At 32.5% G+C, this 21257-nt stretch overlaps 1 protein-coding gene across 7 annotated transcripts in view; it reads left to right on the top strand.

Moving 5' to 3' along the window:
- The window catches only part of Zbtb20 (zinc finger and BTB domain containing 20), a 1008106-nt gene that overhangs the window by 438251 nt on the left and 548598 nt on the right, over positions 1–21257 (top strand). For 6 of the 7 annotated variants that reach the window (XM_023717586.1, XM_023717596.1, XM_023717585.1 and 3 more), the window contains exon 3: positions 417–490. The exons of the other annotated variant lie outside the window; for it this stretch is intronic. The gene's annotated coding sequence lies outside the window, so the exon portion shown is untranslated. The remainder of the gene's footprint in view (positions 1–416; positions 491–21257) is intronic. 7 annotated transcript variants of the gene reach the window in all.

Genomic DNA, 21257 nt, shown 5'->3' with positions numbered 1-21257 from the left:
CCATAGGATTTTTTCTTCTTTATTCTTTGAGTTCAACCATTTCATGTGATCTTTAGGCTGTGAAGGTATTTGGGAGTTGTTGTTTATAAAGGAGATATGATATAGCTAAAATTCAGATGCACTAAGTTTGTAGTCATATTATTACAAAATTCTTAACACAGAGGCATATTTTATTTTTCAGAAATGCTCCCCCTTTATTAAAAATTACTCAGGGAGGAGGATTTTCTTCCTCCTTAACAGAGAGAGAGAGAGAGAGAGAGAGAGAGAGAGAGAGAGAGAGAGAGAGAAGAAAAAAAAAGCCACGCTTGACTGATAATGCATTGCTTTGGATGGTGAAACATTATGAAAGTTTAATTTTTAATTAAATCTGAAATACCAATTATAACTGAAAGAGATTTTAACCTGTTTCTTTTCAGACTGCCTGAAGTTACATTTAGAAACTGAAATCACTGCACCTTAAAAACAAAAGATTGAGCTACACTGTGTTCCTGTAAGTGGAAGCTTCTTGCACCTCCCTCTGTGGTTCTGTGATCAACTCCAAAAAGGGACAGAAACATTGCTAACATAGTAACCAGACAGGAGTAAAATATTAAATGTCCTGGAAGAAATAGATCTTTAAATAACTCTTGCTTAAAAAAAAAGTTTTTAGGCTCAAATAGTCAGTATGTCTTTCTTGTTGTTTAGCTGAAATTGTGAATTCTTTCTTTTAGCTGGTTTGAATTTCATTATAGGGGGTGTCACCCACTGTGCATGAGCACAGTGACATGCACACTATTTGGGAAGGTTCTTGGATTTCTGTACCAATTTTATGAAAGGTAAAAGGTTTTTTTTTTTATGAAATCAAAGTGCTTTCCATTTTCCTTTGTGATGTCATTAACAATTTTTAGTCTTTGTGTCAATGGAAATGGAAAATTTGTGATGACATCACAAGATTCTTTTGCCTTCAGGACTTTGGGCAAAACTAAGTGAAATGCATAATTCCCTTGTGTGCGTGTGTTCCCCATTCTGCTACAAAGCAGTCAAAATAGTACATCTTATGTCTTCCCATGAGCTACAAGGCTGTCTCTCAGAGCCCCATTGTTCCATAAATGCATGTCAGAGTCTACCACAGTCTGGTCTACCCTTATTTAGCTGCTGTTTTGTCAATGTACTTGGAAGAACAATTAACATTTGGGATTTCAGTGTCTGAATAACAGGCAATGAATAGAACTGGAGCATATAAAAGATTCAGACGCCCAGGGTAAAAAACAGAAGTGTATACTCAGTAGAAGAGGGGTGGGGAAGAAAAGAAAGAAAATCATTTTAATGCTGCACTCAAAGGTTGTGAAATACTACAAGGAAAATCAACCTTAGTTTAAAATTTTAGATCAAGATGTACATTTTGATAATGAAATCCTGAAGCTTATAACATCTTCCTGAGCTTTGCAGTTCACTGTGTTTCTTGCAAGGTGTTTTGTTAGCAAGAGTCTTAAAGCAGTTTAACTTCTGTTGTTGAAATGCCAGATATAGGACATGCTGCACCATGACTTGCAAAATGTCACAGTCCCTGTCCAACAATGGATATTAAAGGTGATTTTGGACCATTTCTTCCATTTTTACTTTGGTTCATTCAACTTTTTCATTATTGACTATAGTTCTTGTGTGTTGATTGTAGACAGTGGTAGAGTTCTTTAAATGAATCTAACTTTTGTCAGAATTCCTAAGTCTTTTTTTGTGATAAGGATCATACCCAGGACCTCAAACATGTAAGCAAGCACCCTGTGACTAAGCTACACCATCAACATACTCCCCACTGTAAAAAAAAAAAAAAAGATGAAGCATGGGCAGAGCATGATCCCCACACTTGCAGGGTACCTGAAACAGACAGTGCCATTTCAATCCAGCAAGGTTTCTAGCTGGTGTGAGAGAAGAATGATGATTGTTATTTATGTGATAAATATAAGAGTTCAAAGGGTCAGCCAAATAGCTTACCTGATTAAAGCTCCTGCAAGTAGGAGCTAGAGGTTTGATTCCCAGGTCTCCTGCACCAGCCCGGCCCCTGGGGCACGATGAGACTGCAGTTGAGACTGGGCCTGGTGGCACATGATTTTAATCCCAGCGCTTGGGAGGCTGTAAACAGGCAGATCACTAAGAGCCCAATCTAGTAATGAGACCCTGAACACCCTGTAAACCTTTCCCTAAAATAAATAAATAAAAAAAAATTCAAACCCACAGACAGAAAGGTCCCCAAGAACAAGGAATATATCTCATTTTTTAAAGTAATCTCTAGCATTTGGAGCAAAAGTATTCACAAATTAACCTTTTATTACTATAATTACAAAATAAGTAATGTGACACTTAATGTTTTAGTCTGGCTAATTTCAGTCAGCATACTGGTTTCTGATTCTATCCATTGTCCTGAAAATGGCATGACTTCATTGTTCTTTATACCTAATATTCAATTTTGTATATATGCCACATTTGCTTTTTGTATGTATCTGTTGATGAGAACCTAGGCTATTTCCTCAGCTAATCTATTGGGAATCGCATTGCTGTAAATATGAATATGTAAGCATCACTACAGTATGCAGTACTAAATTTTCTCAAAAACATCCCCAAAAGTGGCTTAGCTAGGTATAGCAAGTGATATTTCTGTTTATCATTTTAAAAATTTCCACACTGATTTTCATAAGACTCAATTTTTTGGACTTCTTCATATATTATATTAACTCTCTGTTAAAAGACTGTCTAGCAAAGATTTTCTCCAATTCAGTGGCTGTTTATTAAACTCATTAATTGGATCTGTTACCTTGCAGAAACTTTTCAGTTTGATACAGTCCCATTTGTTGATTCTTGATATTGCCTGTGCTTTTAGAATCCCATTGAGGAAGTCTTTGCCTGTTGAAGTGTTTTATTATTAGAAAATGGAAAGGACATTGTTCTTGGAGTGGTAGAATTAATATTGTCAAAATGACCATATTACCAAAAAATGGTAATGTAATCTTCATTAAAACATTAACACTATTCTTCAAAAAAGAAGCAATACTGAATTTCATCTGAAACCAGGAAAGGCCCAGAATAACAAAAGCAATATAGAACAAAAATAGAAATGCTGGATGTACCAGTAGGCCAGCTTTCAAGCTATCCTGTATAGCTGTAGTATGAAAAAGAACATGGTACAAGCACAGAAACAGAAAAGTAGATCAGTGTAATAAAAGACACAAAAATAAACCCAAGTATGTGTAGCCTACTGATTTTTCACAAGGTGAACAAAAATATATCCTAGAGAAAAACAGCATCTTTAACAAATAGTGCCAAGGTAACTGGGAAGTCAACAGGCAGAAAACTGAAACTGGAAACAATCTCTCACCCTGTACCAGTCAAATTAAAATAAAACATAGATAAATAACAAAACACTATGGTTGTTGGAAGACAAAGATAGATTTTCTATTCATGTTATCTGACCAGGAATCAGTTGCCTAGTAAATTAAGTTTTTTACCTAATTATCTTCACAATCTTCTCAAATACAGTAAGAATGACTTAATTTTATACCATATCCTTTCTGTGAAATGGTTTTTTAGTAGTTTCATGTTTAAGTTGTGTCTTACGTTACATATCCAAAAGTGGATGAGTTGTAAGTCTACCTGATAACCACCTCACAGTATATCTTCTTGTCATCCTGTGAGTTATGCTTCTAGGAAATGGGATGCATTGTACAACCAATAAGTGAGTAAAGACACAAAGGATTTGAGACATTACAATGACCAGAATCTACTTTTATTACAATTTCTCAACATCTATAAGAGCCCAATATCCTTTAGAACTCAGAACCACTTTGAGATAAAGATTTCTGTTCTTCCTGCCCATCAACACTTTTTAAAATTTATTTTCAGGAGAGATATTTTCATTTTTATTAAATCAGCTTCTGGGGATGCAAATGAAATCTCTCATAACATTTGGCCTCTGAGGCAAAGCTAAAATGATAAAATTTAGACCTAGTGAACTGTACTCTTATGTTGAATAACGTTTAAAGACATTAAAGAACTTTGTAAAAACATTTTACATTTGTTAAGATTGAAAACTAAAAGTGAAATGTATTTAAGGGCAGAACATCATCAAACATTATAGCTAGAAACGTTGTAGAAAATGAAAGTCCATCACCTCATTTTGAAATAATAAATTGGGGTGCAGGGTAGGGTATATCAGTTGTATCAACCATATTGCCCACCAATACAGATATCCTTAGATGTTAATTCTCAGAGTAAACTCCAATGTAGATGCATAGCCTTCAATTTTTCCCTTATACTCATTGTATCTCCAGCATTTCCTGAAGAGCACACCAACTTACATTAATTCATTGAGACTTACTAAACTATAATCTCCTTGATAAGGAGCCCAAACTTCATTATTAAAGGAGTAATCTAAAAACAATGATGTTATGAAAAGTTTTTGTTTCATTATTCTCATGTATTGTACTTTGATATTAGGCCTTTTGTTATTCAGTGAGTTGTATAAAGGCACATTTATTGGTTGACTTAGTATTCTTGATGATGATTTACAAAGTGGACAGAAGATATTAGAAACTTCACTAGTTTAATTGGGCCTACAGGCATGAAACCAGTAATCTGAACAGAGCCATTCTGACATGGAATTCAGGCTTCCTAAGAATGTGCATCAAGCATGGTGTCAGAATGTCATTATTGTCAGGGATTATTTTCATCAGAGAAAAAAATTTCAGGTAGTGAAAACAAGGAAACAAAATTTCATAATTTAATATGGATGACTTGGCTCTGATAGTTTATTTCATATTTTCCATACTAGATTTTGTTGTGAAACAATCCAAAGAGACCAGTGTAAGTTCTTTTCTATTATTGTACCAAGTGCAAAGTCATGGGCATGCCTCAATTTTGTTCTGAAATTGATTTATCCCATTTGTATCATCTCCTTTCCCCCGAAGATGCTCGCACCCTATGTACTCCAGTCACAGAGACTGTTCCATAGAAACTTCAGCGTGTAGAGAGGAGTAAATTAGAGTATGGAAATGCCCCAGGGGCACCCTAGATTAGATATTGAACAAGAATCTCTGCATCAACTTTTTTCTTTTCTCTATAATAACTGAAGAGTATTTCTTGCATGCCTCCTATAAATAAAACATGTAAACAGGATGCATGAATGAATAACACCCATTTTTGTCATTAAGGAGTTTGAAGTCTATTTATAAAACAGATGCATCTTTGTTACAGGCAAAATGTTTACCAGTATAGAAAATAAATGGTTAATGTTTCTTTTGGGCCATCAAGGAATAATATATTAGCTAAAAGCTAAGACAGAAGTTATAATAAATAAAAGGCAAGAGAACAGTATGTAGTAATTGTATGATTTTTGCCTATATGACAGTTATTGGACTAGTGATTATAAAAATAAAAGTGAGAAAGAACCAGACTATATGAGAGGATCAGTTTTCCTGAAGTGTGGGTATCAAAGCCATGAAGGCATTTACATGATCACATAAGATGGGAACAAAGTAGACAAATGTTATAAGAAAACAATGTCTCAGATATTCTGAAGATACTAAATTAAAAAAGAAATGTACATCTGAGAATTATGACCCCAATGTTTGAAAGAAATTTCAAAGCAATTATGAAATACTACACTCATGTAATTCTAATGAAGGGATAAAATTATTTATTTTTTTGTAAGTGAAAAGTAGAAGCATAAATCAATTTGCTTTGGATCATGTGAGATGTAAGTGGTAAAGACACAGTATGAATATGTCTGTTTAACAGCGTATTCATTTTCTTCCATGATTTGACACTGATTCCCAAGGATATGTATCCTAAAGTATTTCACTGTTGATAAGTCACAGAGTTATGTTTCCTAATCTGATATCTATCCAAGCTCCAGTACTATATTTCCAACGTCTATGTTTATATTCTTAAGTCGAAATTCTACTGGTTTCTCAGAGTCATGGTATCAAAACTGACTTATCCTCCTAGCTAAAAATGATTCTTTTTTATGTATTTTTAGAGAAGTGTCTATAGGATGTTTGGGGTCTCACTACTAGATCAGACTCACACTGATCTGCCTGTTTTCAGACTCCGAAGAGCTGGGATTACAGGTGCGTGCCACCACACGCTGTCTCAATTGCAGTCTCAGCACGCCCTGGGGGGGCAGGGTCAGCATGGCAGGCCCTGAGCCTGCTTGCAGGCGCTTTAATCTGCTGAGCTATTTGACCTGCCCTCAGTCTCCTTTTAACTATCATAATTTTTCTTACCTCAGTCTATCAACGGCACTTTGTCTCAAAATATCATTTTTGCGTCTTACCTGTTGTAAATGTCCAATAAATTACCAGGTATTTTAAATTCTCCTTTATTGACATATCTGTTCTAGTCAGGCTTTCATCTTCTCTTACTTGCAAAAAACTCCTAATTGAGGAAAATGGGGTAGGGAAATTAGCTCACCTTAATACTGCTGCCCATTAACTTCCTGAACCATAAGCATTAAGATTATGCCAACTCTGTTCAAAATTAGTTTTAAGGTAAATTTTATGCACTACCAAACAATTCCTAAACAATATCATGCAATTTAAAAAAAAAAAAAAAACTTTAACCCCATTTTTGCTTTATAACCTACCCAATTTTATATTCAGGGCAAATTTGAATACCCACATTTATTCATATTGTTTCTATTTTATGTGAAATGTCTATAGATCAGGGATTTTTTGTTTTGTTTTGTGTTTTAATGTTCAAATCAAGCTCATTCTGTCAGGTCTATTTTACTTGCTCTTAATTCCAGGAATCTTTTCCTTCTTGACCTAGCCACATACAATCCACTCTACTGCACTCAATTCACTTAGCATATGTAGTGGCCGTGCTAATGACTTAACCTTGGACTCCTAGCTTCCAAAACTGTTTTTTAAACCCAAAATATTTATGGGAATTTGTTGTAGAAGTCTCAATAAACTAGTATATTATTTGTTTATAGTTGTTTTGTTTTTTTGTTTTTTGTTTTTTTGGAGGAACCGGGGATTGACCTCAGGCCCTTTCACTTGCCAGGCAAGTGCTTATTCTACTGAGCCATCTCCCTGGTCCCTATAGTTGCTTTTGAGTCATGCATTTCTTTCTCTATTTTATAGCATTGTTCATGTGTATTGCTAGCCCCCTTACAGGAAAATAAACTTTAGGAGTAGAGTCCATATTTAATTAACATTTCTGAGTCCTGAATAATCTACGACTATCACAGTATAATTATTAATTCATTTTTCAACTGTTTAAAACAAGGAATGTAGAAATGATCTGTTAGGTCCTCATGAAAAGTATAGTCTTGCCAGGGATATAGCTCAGCAGCAAAGCATCAGCCTGGTAAGTGCAAGGTGACATACAAAAAAAAATAAATAAAATAAAATAAAATGTAAAAGAAAACTATCATCTCTTAAGACAATTAGATACTAAGTAAAGACATAAATAATTACTATTCAGTCAAGATAACAGTGAGTGGGAGAATGTATGTATGTATGCATGTATGTATGTATGTATTTTCAGTATCAGGGATTGAGCTTGGGACCTTGTGCTTGCAAGGCAGGTGTTTCTGTCACTGAGGTACATCCCCAACCCCAAGAATTTATTATAATAGCCATAGGTAATCAGGAAAAATTCTCTGGAAAAGTGTCATTTGAGTTGACCTTGGAAAGACAGGAAGAATCAACTAGGTGAGGAATTTGGAATGGGGATGGGAGATAGAAAGTTCCACATGAAATAGCACAAAGAACAGATTTCAGTACAAGACCTAATCTACAAATTTCTATGTATTCATGGAACCAAAAGGATTTCAGAGCAAAATATGTAGAGGCAGAGTAAATGGAATCAAGGACAAAAACGTGCCAGGATAAAGAATTTGAATGTTATCCTTAATAAACTGAGAATGCTCATAGTAGACACACCCACAGAAAAACAAAACAAAAATATTATTTATAGCTTAAGAACAGAACAAATTAATGGACTTGTTGGAACATTGTTCTAACCTCTTCAGTCAGGAGGCTTTGGCAGAAGTATCTTTGAGAGTTCAAGGCCAGTCTAGGCTACATAATGAGTTTAAGGAGGTCAGTCTAAACTAGATAGCAAAATTCTGTCTCCTAAAACAACAACAACAACAATAATAATAATAATAATATAAAATGAAAATAGTTCAAAGATAAATGCTAGGACATGCTCATTGAAATATATGTTCTTGTACTTTGAATTCTGACTTCAGTTTTAAGAGAACTTGGATTTTTATATTGAAGCTGAAGAATTCAAAACATATTTCCCATCTGCATAAACAATAAATCTCTAACCTTCTAAGATCAAATGAAGTTAATTTTATTTCCTTTCTGCTTAATAAATATTAAAATTCTGTTGTTGAATGTTAGATTTTTGTTTATTTTTAAGTGCTCATTGTTGTAAAACAGTAATGCATACTGAATTTTTTTTGCTTTTAGGACTTTTTCCTAAGATCATGTATGAAAATATGATTTTAGACTATCTTGTAAACCTTAAATTTTAATTATTTTATCATATGCAACTAGAAGAGTCATGAAAGCACTGAAAATGAAACATTATTATCCTTCTTATTGCTACCTACAATGTCACTGAATTTCTGGGATTGAAAAACAGTCTAGACTGTTTTAAAGTTTGATACATTGAAATCCTGGAATGCCACTAAGCCATAACAGAGATACTGATTTATTGTAAAATGATAGAAATTATGTACTTTTGTAATTAAACAAGAAGAGGAACAAAGGAAATATGAAATTAAACTCCAAAGAAGTAAGTTGTGCTGTAAATATAGGAGAATGTGCTATACCATGTAAAAAATGACACTGGACTTAGTAAATATTCTAGCAATAGAAAACCATAAGTATTATTTATTCCAATATGCTCATTTGGAAGATGAGCACAATTCAAGCCTAACATTCATATCCAAGTTGCACAGTGACTAAATAGTTAACTGGGTAGTTAATACAGTTTAATAGTTAATAGCTCAAATGGTAACACTGGATCATAACTCCAACTCCCACCAAAATTACCACACCCATACCACCTAATGGGGATTAAAGCGCCCACCATAACCTTTTGAAGTGCTTGGGAGGGAAAAGGAGTATTAACTCCAGGACATAAGTCTCTGTACGTGTCTTAGTTAAACTCTGAACAATATGTATTATTCACAATTTGTTTACTTAATGTACCACTTGCTTCATGAAAGTTGTCTGTAATCCTTGCCACCCACAGTCAGCTACTGCTAAACAAAGTAGGAATCATTACCACTTTATAGTGAAAACACTGAGCCCCAGAAAGATTAAATCACCTCTATGATCATAAATCCAGTAAATTGTTTTGTATTGCTATCAGATGGAAATGTTTTGGACTCTTTGATGTTCTACTGCTTGATGTTTTTAATATGCTGTACAATGTTTTCACCTTAATTCATGTGGTCACATATGTCATTAGTTCTTTAATAGCCCAAATATCTAAAAAGTGTTAGGAAGATAAAAGAATCACATTTAACAATACCTTCTCTGCATAAAGGCACTTATTATTTAGATTTCATTCTCATCAGATGGCCTCATGACATACTACAACTGAGTCTCAGTGAGATTCAATTGCCCCATACATTTTATAAAAGCCTCAGCCAGGTTTTAAGAAGTGTTTGACCCCGAATAGTCTTCCATTACTTCATCCTCTTCCAGCTCACTTCTTGTCTTGAGCTCTAGTTAGTTTTCTGTAGTTCACCACCTCAGATCCTCATCCAACTAAGTAGAATTGTAACACTTGCTCTAATAGACTTGTCCAAAAGACAGACAATGTGTTAAGATCTTGCTTTTACGATTGAGTTTTATTGTCATGTCTTGGAATAAATATATTTTTTTCTGTGTTTCCTTCTTTGAGAAGTGAGAACTCTCAAAGCTGGAAAAACTGGCCAAATCAATGGTATTAATCTTCTGTCTCTATCATCTGGATTCTGAACATCCTAAACATATAGTAGAAAATGGCGCACCTAAACTGGGTCATACTTTGTAAGCACTATTGAAAAGTAAATTGAAAATGAAGTAATTTTATTTATTAAACCAGTAAGAAGAAATAATTTGAATTTTTACATTAGAGTGGAGGAACTGGATGTGGAGGCACATGCCTATAATCCCAACTCTTGAGGCCAAAACAGGAAGATTATACTGAGTTTGAGGCCAACATGGGCTACATAGCAAGAGCCTGTTTCAAAAAAACAAAAAACAAAAAAAATGAAAAAATAAAACTGGGATTTAGATTCCATTTTTCTTCTCAAAACCAGCTTAAATGGGAGGCTTTATGGCATGATCAGAGGCAAAAGTCTTTCAAAGTAATGTAAAATATTAAAAATCCAAATATTCTTATAAATTGCTTTCCATTTATCAGTTGCAGCTGAGGAGTACATTAGAAGTGAACCCCCAAAGTTTAAATCATATATAATCAATGCTAAATGTACAGGGAAGGGACAGAATGAAAACAAAATAAAAAATAGGTAAAGATGTGTTATCGTGTATATGTAGCAAATTCCCACAATAAATAATAGTCATTATATACTACAAACATGTACTAATAAAAATAAAAATTAAGTGGATACAGCTATTGAAAAAACATAAGTTTCTAATATTTTCTTTAGAAAAAAAGCAAAAAAAAGGCAGACAACACTTGCTAATAACAATAGCAAATAGGATCCTGAATTTCCTTTCAAGTGTCAGTTTTAGCAGCATTGTATGTCAACATTCCCATTTCTGAGAAGGCCAATTGCTAATATTGACACAACTATCCTAAAATGAATTGTCACCATAAATAATAAACTTGAGTCTGGGCATGGGCTCTCAAGCTTTGATGTGCATAACAGTTTTATGGTAATTAGCTACCTGCAGGGTTCTGGAATCTATCTCCTACTTCTTAAGTTTGACTTCCTACTCTGTTTGTTAAAACCCTTATTTCTTTATTCAGATCTTCTAAAGTAATTCAGTTAAAATCATCTTTACTCTTTGCAGTATGTTTTTTTTTTTCCAAAGTTTTATTGACAAACAGATAGCAATGAGACAGTTTCAAATCATATCAGAAGGACAGTTTCAACAAATAATACACTGCATACATTCTTCTTAGTGATTAATTGCTGTATGCAGTATGTTGTTAATAATCCTAAATCAGAGATTATATTAATGTATCTTTTGGATTATATTAATGTATCTTTTGGAGGTCTCCTCCAGTGGGCGAGTACAATTTTATAATATTTTGTTAAAAATCCTATTCTCATTTAACATTTTGTTCTCAAAAGAATTTTGAATTTAAAAAACTTTCATTTTGTGAAAGAGAAGAAATTCATCTAATCTCTTGAAAACTGATGAGAGGCAATGAAAGAGCCTTGTCACTCTTTGAAATAGTAAATTTCAAATACAATTGTATGTATTCAGAAACAATAAGGAGTATTCTGCTTTGGATTCTTGCAAGTCAGCTCTAAACGCTTAGTATCCCAAAGGCAACATGAAAGTACCATTTAGAGTAAAGTAGAAGAGAAAGGACATCGTGCTGAGCTAAATTGTCCAGGGGGAGCATGAGACCGTAACTACAAAATGAAGATAAATCTTTGATTAGTATGAGGTGCTCTGGTGTTAATATTTTAAAAGACACAACAGAACAATATGACTTATACAGGACAGTAACTAAATATGAGAAAGCTTAGATTTTTGACGAGTTCATTTATATTTGCACTGATGTTCTAACTTAGCCATATATAATTTGCTTACCTATTGCTACAGTTTTACTGAATTGTTCTTTGCTTTCACAATTTGAATATTTTAGGTCTTTATTAAGTAATCAGAACATGTATCACATTGCTAGCATTGTCACTTATATTATCAACATTTTGTTTTCTACTATATGTTGGGCAGTTGGGGACATTCATGAATTTGAGTTTACATGATAAGCATACATCATTCTTACTCCCTTATAGCACTACAGAGTTTAGGAGGCCTAACTAATCTCTTGTTGCTTAGTACCTTAGATTTATCTTTTCTAGAAAACATACCAGGTAAGATTTTTTGCACAAGGCCTTTTAGGAGATAGAAAACAATTTGTATGAAATTTTTTTAAATTAATGAGCACTAATTCTATAAAGCTATATAAGACTCTTATTGATAATATAATACTACAGTACACTACCATTGTATTGTCAGTAGAGACACAGCAGGTATAATTGAAGAGAAAGAGCCTGGGGCTATCTGCAGGTTTGACTCATGCATTGGCTAACAGTTCTGTTTTAAGGTTGTTTTCCTTTTGAGGAGGACACAGTGCTCTGTATATTACAGACATATTAGGCAAATTCCAATGATACATCTGAAAAAAGTTTCATGGAGTAAGGATGGTTTACATGAGCTATATATTTTGCAGAATAATTAGTAGAAATATTAATCACTGAGGTCTCAAGAGTAAAGTGCTTTATCTAACCACCTAGTGACTTTTAATTAGTTTGTTTTTGACTAGGGAAGCACTTTGTCACTACTAGGAACTGTTCACGCATTCAGAATAATGACTATGCAATACCAGTGCTGTATTATTTCTTTTGAAGATTTTCCCCAAAAGTTTACTGCATAGTCCTCTCAAATAAACATTTTTTTTTTTTTTTTTTTTTTTTTTTTTTTGGAACAGGGGATTGAACTCAGGCCCTTGCGCTTGCCGGGGAAGCGCTCAAATAAACAATTGTTTTATGTCCTACATTATATAATGACTTTTTGAGGGAAAATCCTAGATGGAGGTACTATAATAGTTTTTCTCAGACCCTAATATGGCACCAAAGGTCTTTAGTAAGTTTGGGTTGTGCATACTACATAAACCTTTTATAAAATTTTATTTTAAAATTTACTAAATATTAATTTCATTAATCCTGGTAGTTGCATAGTTTTATTGAAATTGTACAGATATTAGAATGGATTATGATACAATCATTATCAAAATGATCATAATTTGGAAATGAGATAAAATTTTATAGTAATAAATATTTGTAAATAAATGTTTTATATTCATATGAACCCAAAGATAATTATAGAAAAATCCATCTCATTCTTTTCATTGGTCATCTATAGGATTGAAAATGAAAACAGACTTTGGGAAAATTATTATGTTTTCTTTAAATAATTACTGTGACTTTATTACTTACAATGAACTTTTATTGCTAATGGAGTTTTAAGATACATGAACATATTTTTAATTACTTCATTTTAATTTCTTAAAAAATAGACTGAAAAATAGCAACACACAGTAACTTTAGTTTTATTCACCTTCGTTAATAGAATGTTAAAGTACATACTTTAAATAAATAGAATCATGTATTCAATATTTCCTGACCTCTGACAGGCACTAGTTTTATATGCACAAGTATAAGATGTTGTGTATGTGTGTTTGTGTGTGTAGAGCCAAGCTCTCATTGATCATATATGGAATTGCTTACAAAAAAAACAAATAAATAACAGTTGAGTCATTAAAAGTAATTTGATTCTTTAATATCTCTGGATATATAATCTGTGGACAACAAAACCTCTTCAACTTTATCTGTTTCTCATCCACAAAGTATCTCCTATATATAGTTAACTTCAATATTTGTTGTATGTTTTTCTCATCTTTCTCTCCAGAAGTTCCCATCCTTCTCCCCAGAAGTTCTCACTAGCCCTCTGAAACCTACACCAGTTATCTTTTCAGCTCGTATCTAGTGTCCTTGCTGGATTGGTCTTAGTCTTCCCTTTCCGTTTTAAATCTCACTAGAGTGTTTTGGATTCTTTTTTCTCTCACTCATTGGGAAAAAGGAAAAAAAAAATACAACAACAACAATTTAAAAAAAGACAAGAAAAAAGAGACAAACACTCTGCTTTCTAAGGTATTAAGTTTCAAGATTGTACTCCCATGAAAAGATCCACAGGAGTTTTAACTAACTGAAGAGATAAACTAAAATCTCAGAATAAAAAGAAGCATCTAGGGGGCAACCCCCTTGAGTCCACCTTCTGTCTTTCTCTTCAAGAGGAGCTATCGTTCCCCTTATAAATATATTCTTATAAATAAATAAATAAATAAATAAATAAATAAATAATAGCATCTAAGTTCTACTATTCAAGTAGATTTGAGAAAAGATGAGCATAAAATCAGAATTAGAATCAAGCAAGAATAAACTATATGGTTTGAAATACTATAAGCCAGCGTAGTTACATTTTAGACCATGTAATGGACAATAAAACGTCTTCAACTTTATCTTTTTCTCATCCACAAAGGATCTCCTATATATAGTTAACTTCAGTGACCTAAGCTTTATTGGTGAACAGCAGAGGCACAGTAAACTACACTGAAACACAGGAAAATTGTAGTGTAAGAAACACAACTAGTAATAAACATATATAACATTTCCATTTTATAGATAGTTATTTTATTTAGTGTTTAAGGAATTTTTCTTTCAAAAAATGAAGAATATATGCTAGGATCCAGCAATCCATTTCTAGAAATCATTCCATAAAATTTTTCCACATATATTATAACAATTTTTATGGTGGCTTCATTCATTAAAGCAGAAATTTTGAAGCTTACTAGATTTCTACTAAAATATGAATTAATACACTTTTATTTAGCTTATAGCTATTTGCAAAGAATAATTATATATCTATGCTATTCTATAGAAATATTTGTATTTTAAGTGAATATAGGAAAATATAGGTAATTGTTTTGTTTTGAATTAAGATATAGTGAAATCCAACTATCTACAAGGATGGGAATGTGTTGACTCCAGACTGTTAAGAGTGATTTTCTTAGTTAGTAATGACAGAAATTGGGAAGACAGAGGGATGTTTTTTCACTTCTTGTTAAAATTTATTTTTAAATGGCAGAATATTTTTGATTCCCTTTACTTCATTTTTAATACTGTTTAAATTTTGAGGTTGTTTGAATATTTTTTCTGGCTTTATTGAGGTATAGTTAAACAAGTTAAAATTCTATATTTTTAAGGAAAGCAATGTGATTATTTGATATATATATATATATATATATATATATGCATTATGAAATGATTACCGAAGTCAAGCTCATTAACAAAACCATTACCTCATAGCTCTTTATCTATTTTTGTATGTAAAAAGAGCATGAGATCCTCTCTTTCAGAAAATTTCAAATACATATGCCAGTGTTAATAACTATCGTAACCTAGCTGTACATTAGTGCTCAGAATTTATTCATGTTATAACAGAAATTTAGTAACATTTTCCTACTGTCAGTACCTAGGAAACACATTCTGTTCTATTATTTCTATAGTTTGACCATTTAAATTCTATATATAAGTGAACTATATACCTATAAAAATTAAAAATATTACCTTGGAAGAATACAGTTTACATATTAGCATTAGATTTGTTGATTAGCTCTTAACTTGAGAAATAAGGTGAAATATTTTGGGAGAACGCACAATATAATTTGTAGAAAGTGAGACTTTGAAGACAAACTATGGCTATTAACAACTTTACTAACTAGAGCCAAATTTATTTAGGATCGTCAATGAATCTGAATAGTACAACCATTTTCAATTATTGATGAACTGAAATAAATTTTGTACTAATGAAAGTGTTATTATAAGAACCTACTTGTCACATTCCATCTTTAAAAGTTTCTGGAACATCAGAAACTTTTAGCAGAATTATTAGTATATTTTTTGTTATCTGAACTTGTAAATTTGTTCAATTATACCATCGTTTCTAAAACATAGATTTGATATAAATATAATACATTGTGTTTTTTAATTTTTTAAATAGAAAGTTGAGTATATATAAATATATGAAAGTCAATTCTTGATATTTTTTTCTCTAAATGAGTGGCAAAATTCAATGTATGTGTTCACATAGAAAAAACTTCTATGTGTTCTGGAAGCCTCATGTTTTCACACACTTTATATCTAGAAGGTACTTGAAAATTTCTTATAACTAGCAATAGGCATTTCAATAATAATAACAATGATAAAACAGTAGAAAAACTATAGTTTGCAAAGTAAGCACCAATTTACTGAACTAATGAGGGCTATTAGTTTATTATACCAACTATTAGTATAGAATATAAAAGGAAATGAAGATTTGATTTGGTAGAGAGACTATTTTGTGTTGTATTTACTCTTTCCTTGTTTCATAATAGAGCTGTTTTGATTTTTTTTCTCTGCCTCTGACATGCAATACCACAAATCACAAATGCCTTTTCAACATGAAACTTTTTCTTCTGTGATGACAGAGACTTTTGGAAGTACAATAAAATCCAAATTATCCCAAGAAAATAATGATCTTCAGGGCTGGTGAGATAGCTTAGCAGACTAAGCACCTACTAAGGAAAGCACAGGGACTGAGGATTGATCTCTGACACCACATGCTCTGCCAGCCCAGGTCCTGGGAGTGCTGAGCTGGCCACCGAGACTGGGCATCGTGGCGCATGCCTGTAATCGCAGTGCTGGGGAGGTTGAAAACGGGAGGAGTGTCACTGCAGTGAGACTCTGTACCAAATATTTATATAAAATAATAATATTAATGATCTGCAAGGCAAATAAAAATATTTTATGCTGCGTTTAAATTTATCCATTTGTTTAAGTATTAGAAAATATGGAGTGCAGTGTTTATGGATTTTTGCTTTTGATATAAATATACTGAAGACATAGAAGAATAAAATTATTATGCCTATGAAGACACTATCATAAAATCCTAAAGCTGAAAGCGTTCTCAGAAATTGCTTCATACAAGATTCTTTCTTGTTTTTCTAGGACATGTGTTGGGAAACTTTGCCTCTGGCCAAATAAGTCAGGCAATATCATACACTCGTGCACAATGAATGATTTTACAAAGGTGATTTTTGCAATCTAATTCATGAGAGTGGCTCACATTTGGATTCCAATTTAGTGAAATAATACGCACTAAAACATTCTTCTACTCACCTGTAGCCCTCCTTATAAAAAATGTGCTTATTATTGTATTGAAAAAAATTTTTTTTTTTTTTTTTGGTGGAACCAGGGATTGAACTCAGGCCCTTGTGCTTGCCAGGCAAGTGCTTATTCTACTGAGCCACCTCCCTGGCCCCCAAATAACTTGCTGAAAATTAAACTTCTTTTTTTTTTTTTTTGTCAGAACTGGGGATATAACTCAGGCTCTTGTGCTTACCAGGGAAGCGCTTATTCCACTAAGCCATCTCCCCAGCCCTGAAATTTTATTAATAAAATTTTTGTCTCATTTGTTCTCTTTCCTTATGTAAATACCTAAGCAGAAAAGTCTCTATTTCACCTATTTATTGACAAACAACTCCTAAATATTTATGATCTTAACTTTCATAGAAAATAGTTGCCAAGGTCTATTCTAGATAAAAGAGATAAAACACAGATAATCTAAATGATATTCTCAAGATGTAGATGAGATCCCTTTCATCTCTTTAGAACACAGTAAGCTAATATTTTTTGAGTTCTGGAGCGTATCGGTTTCACTTATGACTCTGCCTATTATTAGCCTGCTACACATTAGCAAATGAATGAACAAATTCTTTCTCAATATGTTTATTTACAGTATTGTATTTTGTGAGCATTAAATGAGATAATATGTGTTTAAAATGATTATAACAGTGCCTTGCTTCAGTAATTAGTATATATGTTTATAATTACTGTTCATATGTTTAATTCACAGAGCATCCTACAGAGAAGGGATTAAGCCCTATATATTCACATCTCTCATTTTTTATATTAGGAGTTATATAACCTGTTTTAAGATATTAGGAAAATTTGCCATTTATTCAAATTCCCCTTTTTGTAGCATGGTTTGTTCATCCTACTCTACAATAGTTCAACAAATTAATACAAAAAATGATATGCCTCTAAAATGCATATATAATTTATAATATTGATGGAAAAACTTAAATGAAAATCCCACAACATACCTGCTCTGAATCTAACAGCTAAGTATAAAGCCCTTTTGTTCTCTCATCTTGTCTGTTCTGAGGACATTTTCACCATATTTAAAACTACTTGAACTGATTACATTTTTAAATGACTGAACAATGAATCATCTCCTGTTTTTTTTAAAGACATGTAATTGCATTTTGTGCAAAAGTGAAATGTGTTTCTTTTCCTTTCTTTGATAGTATTCATAAGAAACATTATTTTTCTGGTTTATTGATATTGTTCATCTACTACTTAGAAATACATCATTCTAAACTAGATAAAAATCTAATAAGAGTCCTATAATTTGTATCATTTGTATTTTATCCTGTTACTTCATCAGTTTATGGAAACTCTCAATAACTATTTTTACATGTAAGGGAAAAATATCTCGTCTCTCCATATGAGTTGAGATGAAGGAGGACAGCCTGTTTTTTCTTTAAGAAATCTAGAATTTGAGTTTCTCAAGGAGACCCACTGTCACTAACAATTTTCAAGAAAATGTTTATTAAAGGTTATAGGTTATAGGTTTGGTTTAAAGAAGAATCACGACTATAAAAACCAACTCTTTGTTTTATTAAAATGTTAAGAAGTGGTGTTGCCTATAATTGCTTCTTCTTTGATTCCTGTGTTGTTTGCTAAATTTACTGACCCAAACAAGAATCTACTCAGCCTGTTAGATCTAATCTTATGAAAATATCTTTTCTATTTGTACATCATCACCATTATCTTCCTAATCTTGCTACAATTTATAATACAAGAAGTATCTTAACAGAAGAAATAGTAGGGTTGGAAAAATGCAGCCATGTTTAGTTTTTTTAAAATAAGGGCATACATTTATTTGTACTTGATACACCCATAATTAAATAGGTAGTTCAAAAGACATAATTTTGAATAAGAGATAGTATAAGCAAGACTTTTATGTGACAGACTGTTTGGTGGATAAATAATACCAAATCAAAAGAAATCTTAAGTCCATAAAAATCTGTAGCATTTTATATTTGTCCAAATTCGTATCTACCATATTTCTGTTATGAATTGAAGACTAATGTTGCAATTATTTATTCCTATAACACTCAGTACTTTACTTCACGTGGTATGTACCCTAAATTATTAATTTACTTGTTTGAATTCACTTGATCAGGGTTATTCTTCATGATCATCTTGGTATCTGATGTATCCAGCACAGTTTGGAATCTAGTACTCAGTAGATTCTCACATTAGCTTGAAACAATTAATACTTATATAGATATTTATGAAGGAATGAATGTTTAAGGAATATTATTTTATTTATTGGATTGGCTGTTATTACAGAAACACATGCATTAAATAAGCATCCAGCTTTTCAAATATACCATGTAGGAGCATGACTTTGATGGTTATGTCACCTCTTCATGGATGTTTCCACTTATATTTGTCCATCAGCCAGTATCCAAATTAATGGTATAATACTGTTTTCATAGTTATTATTTGCATCAGATCCTATTCAAATATTACCCAACTATTAAAATCATCTTTGTACATCAGTTTTTAGTAACTGCTTCTTCTCTGATCTTTCACTATACATTGCCTATGTCTCTACTGAATTTATTTTCAGACTTTGTCATGATTTATCTGATTATACTTGCATGCCACATCTCACTTAGTTCCTCTGCCTTGTAAAGTGCTACATAATATATTTTCAAATATATCCATTTAAAAAGAAAGTTATTAGAGTGAAAAGGAAATTTACACATTTACAATTTAAAATTATTGTAGTCTTACTAGAGCATATGTCCTTAGCCCAGAAACCAGAAATTCATTGCAAGTACCATAATGCCATTCTACCCCAGCACAGCCACCAGAGGATGTGCATGACTTAGAGAATTTTAGTGCTTCCTTTGGAGACTGCTAGCTAGCACTCCCCCATTAGTAGCTGTTATTAATTAACTGAAGGCACTCATAACATAAATATTTTACTGAACAATTGAATTGTGAGTTTTTGTCCTCAGATCACTGTGTAATAGGTGGAAAACAACATGTATATAAATTTAAATAAATAGCAGGTTGAGAAGTTTGATACAAGCATTAGACACTGAGGGCATGTCAGTGGGGCATTGGTTGCCAGAGAGTGTCACCTCCACTTTTCTTGGTGACCCAGTTCTCACACCGCGCCCCAGAAGAATTAGCTATATTCTATTAAGCCTTACCTACTTCCATACTCTCTTCGTATCCTTTATCAGTCACCTTTCAGTGTTTTAAGCCTAAAATGAGTGAAGCATTTTAGTTTATTTTTTAAATGGTTTTTTTTTTTTTTTTTTCTCGGAACCAGGGATTGAACTGAGGCCCTTGTGCTTGCCGGGAAAGCACTTACTCCACGGAGCCATCTCCCCGGCTCCAATTTTTTAAATGTTAATAAGCCCTGTGTTAAACATGTCCTAAACAAGCAAAAAAGAAGTCTTTGTTCATATTTTATTTCTTAAACTGACATAGAATAGTTGCTTTGATTAACTTAGGCAACAAATTGAGAGACAGAAAGTGAAGTCTCATAGATGACTAAAACTTCACCCCTAAAATGTTTGCAGATTTGTGCACATTAATAGTAAAGACATATTTATTAATTTCTATATGTCAGCTGCTATTCTGTGAGATTTATATGTAAAGATTTAATATTCTACCCTTACAACAGCTCTTTTAAAAAGTTACTACTATACATAAATTTACCACTAAGGAAACTAAGGCAAAAAGATGGAAAAAACTGCCTGAGGTTAAATATGTGGCAACTCAAGATTCAGGTCCAAGAAGTCCGATTCCAGACCTTTCACTATTAGAATATACTACACATTTCTTATAGAAAGTCTGCAATTTAAAATTTACATTCTATGATTCTCCAAATATTTGTGTTTTCTTTGTGGTCTTATGAGATAATCTTTGGTTTAAAATAAATATAAGTAATTATCATTGTATTCCCCTTCAATTTGTACAGGTTGGAAATAAGAGAGGTAATATATATTAGAAATGAATGGAATGTGTCAGAAATGCAGAGCATATTTGTTTATGATGAATGATGTGATTCCCTAGAGGTATACCATTCTGAGCAGTTTATGTGTTTACAAGTGATTTTTTAAAAATGGTAGTTATTGTCCAGTGTAATGGTATATGCCTGTTATCCCAGAACTTGGAAAGCTGAGGCAGGAGAATTGCTGCAAGTTGAGGCCAACGTGGGATACAAGGGATACAGAGTGAGTTCAAGGCCAGCCTGAACTACATAGTAAGAGTCTATCTCAAAATCAAAAGACCAAAAAAAAAAAAAAAAAAAAAAAACAGA

The sequence above is a fragment of the Octodon degus genome, unplaced genomic scaffold (assembly GCF_000260255.1).
Source record: "Octodon degus isolate 3935 unplaced genomic scaffold, OctDeg1.0 scaffold00053, whole genome shotgun sequence".
Taxonomy (NCBI): domain Eukaryota; kingdom Metazoa; phylum Chordata; class Mammalia; order Rodentia; family Octodontidae; genus Octodon; species Octodon degus.
The sequence above is the reverse complement of the archived record's forward strand: the minus strand, read 5'-3'. Positions and strand labels throughout refer to the sequence as shown.